The 3640-nt window shown below is 29.5% G+C and overlaps 1 long non-coding RNA gene across 1 annotated transcript; it reads left to right on the top strand.

Annotated features, from left to right (window-relative positions):
* The first annotated feature begins 450 nt into the window (after nucleotides 1–450).
* On the top strand, nucleotides 451–3217 carry LOC113558966. The gene is made up of 4 exons (XR_003405777.1): nucleotides 451–993; nucleotides 1392–1494; nucleotides 2917–3008; nucleotides 3078–3217. It is a non-coding gene; the product is annotated as an uncharacterized LOC113558966 (long non-coding RNA).
* The last annotated feature ends 423 nt before the right edge of the window (nucleotides 3218–3640 follow it).

Raw genomic sequence — 3640 nt, 5'->3', positions numbered from 1 at the left:
CCATCGTCCGCACACGACACCAATATTGTCCGTATACCTGACACTTGAATACATCGACGCGCAACCTTAAACGCACGGACCCGGGCGAGTACATGACTGTAGTACGGTATTCATAACGCCATCTAACGATTTTTTCTTGAAATATAATTGCCTCGTAATCACGACTTGAGATATTTCTTGATATCTTTAACCGTTTCTTGAAATCGAAATATACCACATTTTTATCTGGACCGTTGTTTACTCGTTTATCTCGGTACCGGCCCACGTCTTTGGTACATTCTAGTTCGTGATAATAATAGTACAGAACTGTGTAAGTCACGGACCAAGATATATCTTAGTCCGTGATGTAAGTAATAAGTATTATCTACAATCTTATGTTATCGAGAGAACGCATGACAAAATAATGTTTTAACGCGCCCCATCGCATAAAACGCGTGCGACTCTTTTATTACTCTTCGGACTCCCCAGTTCCCCACTATGGGGCAACCTTTATGTGCGAGAGCACCGAGAGTTGAGAATGCCCAGCGCAGCGGAATACAAATTTCGGTCAGTTACGGTACACGTTTTAAGTGTTCTCGCGTTGCATCGAGTTTATCACGGTATTACAATATAATAGTATGTTTTATGGTGATACTGTATCAGCATAATATATCGGCAATACGCGTTACGACGCATTTCCCTCTCGCCGTACTGCCCGCGGCCTGCGTTCTGCGAACGTGGGGCAAAGGCGCCGTCGGGGCTAGCCTATGTGGACGAAATATCTTCAAGTCCAACGAATTCAATAGATCTAAAATATCGAGTTATCGTTTTAACAAACAGTGAACGGCGTCTGTAGTAGCAGCGACGAAATGAAGCGCCGACAGTGTCGCTTGAAAAGCCGTAAGGCTACAACTCGACTGATTCCGATCGATAATTCTTCCCGACGAGATGGCGAATCGCGTTAATATCCAAACATTGACGACTTTACGGTTGTCCCGCGGTTGTAGTAGAACAGTAAGTAGGTACCTAAAATTATAGTACAATAATACTTGCCTTTGCATTATCCTTTTTCAATATTTATTTTATAAGTATTAGTAGCATCAGACTATATATCTCTCACATGCACAGATATTTAGTCATCTTATCGAAATAATATTACAAGAACACTTGAATTATCATCCGTTTTGAGATTGTGTGAAATCGTTATTTTATTACCTACGCTAAGAGATCTAAAGTGTGATATATTTCAAATAAGAGATTCATTTATTTATAGTGCAGGTATTATGATGATATCAAATCTATGCACAATTGCAAAAAATATTATACAAAATAAATAGTTTGGACTTACTCAACTTATGTGAATTAAAAACATATTATAAATTTCTAAATTCTGTAATTTGTTTTAATTTCAGATTGCACAAAAGTGTAAACCAAAGAATTCATGGGATTTTTGGTCTCTTTTCACATTACTTTCAAAAGTTGGACACTATGGATTCGAAAACTTTAGATAAACAGGTAAATATGTATTCATTGAATGATTCTGGTTTAATTTTATATTGCATCATTTTTAATTTTTTTATACAGTTAACAATTTGAAAAAATAAGAAATGATTAAAAGTCTTTGTTAAAAATTCTGTAATACCATTTTCATGTAAATTAATATTATTTAATAATAAGGTTAATGGTAGGTTATAGACTTATAGCAATTATATTATGTGGTACGTTTTGAAATTAGCGAGCGTAGACAATGTGCATTGTATTTAGGTGTGGAGCCAGTCTATAATTGCAATGAATTCTTTGTTTTTTTTTCAATTAGATATTATAAAGGGTTTATATTATTCAATTTAGTAGTGTATCTAGTTTTCTAAATTAAGTCTTAAAGATTACATCTCTAAGATGGCGGCTGTCAGCAGCGATGCATTCTTGTAAGTCATTCATGTAGTTTTCAACCGCTTATCGGTACATTCTGATGAATATAGTCTTTGTGACCTTTTCTTTTGGGAATACCTAAAGGAAAAGTGTTTAAATGTAGTTTTCACACTTAAGAAAACCTTAAAGAGAGAATCAGAGAGGAAGTTATGGCTATACCCATCCAAATGTTTCAACAAGCGGTTGAAAACTACTGGAATCATCTACAAGAGTGTATCGCTGCTGATGGCCTCTAATTTAGAGATATAATATTTAAAACTTAATGTAAAAACTAGGTACTTTACTGAATCGAAAAATATAAACCTTATTTCTGTAAGTTCAATAGCTTTTAGCCTTTCAAAACCGATGCATATCTTATGCCACACCCTGAACAAGTTTTGAAATTATTATAATTTGTCACTTATTGAAAATACTTAATAATTCCATGATTAATTAAATATATTATTAAGTTGATCCTTAAAAGAAAAATATGCCATCAATAAAAGTAATGCAAAAGCAGTTCCACGACGTCGTTGATTCAAAACTAAAAAACAAAAATTCTATTAATATACAGTGTTAGTTAATTTTTTCTTCTTTTGTTTAAGAGTCTTCACTTTTCGTTATCATGGTTACTAATTTTTTTACTAACCAACTACCTGATTATATTAATAACATACTTGCTATCTTACTAATTTGTTTGTATATCTGTAGAACAATAATTCAATAGCCATTTAGTATTTTTATTCTTTGATATTACTTATGAATAATAGTTAAGAAGATGTTATATATCTAATACTTTTAATATTTATCTTTCAAACAATGATCTATTAAAATTTAAAATTGTTATTTTAATATGAAAATTATAAGACATTTTGTAAAGAAAAATAGGATTTCATAGTTTTATTGTGTTTGTTATAATTTTTATGAAACAGCATTTTATAAAATTCTCTTTTTAACTATCACTATTATTATTATTAATCTTTTACTTTTTTTGTATTTTTTTTTTATGTTTGACTATTCATTTTCAAGGAAATTATATTTAAATCTAAAGTTTGGAAACCAGAAAATTTTTCAAAGCAGTGCAAATTAAAATAAGTATTGAATATGGATCAATATATGAGGTATGTAAACATGAAGTGAAATTATTATTGTTTAATAACATTACTCAATTCATTTTTAATGAATTTTAGGAATTTTAAACAAAATTTTGTACATATTGGCAGCGACTTAAATGTTGATATAAACCCATTAGTTCAATTGATTTTTACATAAAAAAATTGTATCTGTAATTGATGGTCTTGAAAAAGCAACTAATTTTTTTGAATGACAGAAGAAAAATAGAAATTTATTTTTGGTTATTGTGAATTCAAATCCTTCAGGAATTTATGTTAATTAAAAATGTATAAAAAAAATGGTTGATTAATTCTGAGCAAAGCTTATTATTTAACATTTTTTTATTATTGTTATTAAAATTTGGTTTAAAATAGAATTATACATTGGATAAAATTAATAGCTATTGTTAATTATTAGAATGAAAATTGAGTGTTTTAGAAATTATCATTTTTTAATCAGTTATTAATTATTAAAATTTTTATAAAATGTATGGTATATAATAGGTTTGTAACTGAGTAATATTTTTGCAATGACACATATAATGTAATCAATGTTACTCTTTTATTGAATATTTTTTACCAGACTTTGGTAATGTGTTTTATTGTTGTGATTATATTAAATCTTTCAAAATTAAAAATTT

Source organism: Rhopalosiphum maidis, chromosome 3 (genome assembly GCF_003676215.2).
Source record: "Rhopalosiphum maidis isolate BTI-1 chromosome 3, ASM367621v3, whole genome shotgun sequence".
Taxonomy (NCBI): domain Eukaryota; kingdom Metazoa; phylum Arthropoda; class Insecta; order Hemiptera; family Aphididae; genus Rhopalosiphum; species Rhopalosiphum maidis.
The sequence above is the reverse complement of the archived record's forward strand: the minus strand, read 5'-3'. Positions and strand labels throughout refer to the sequence as shown.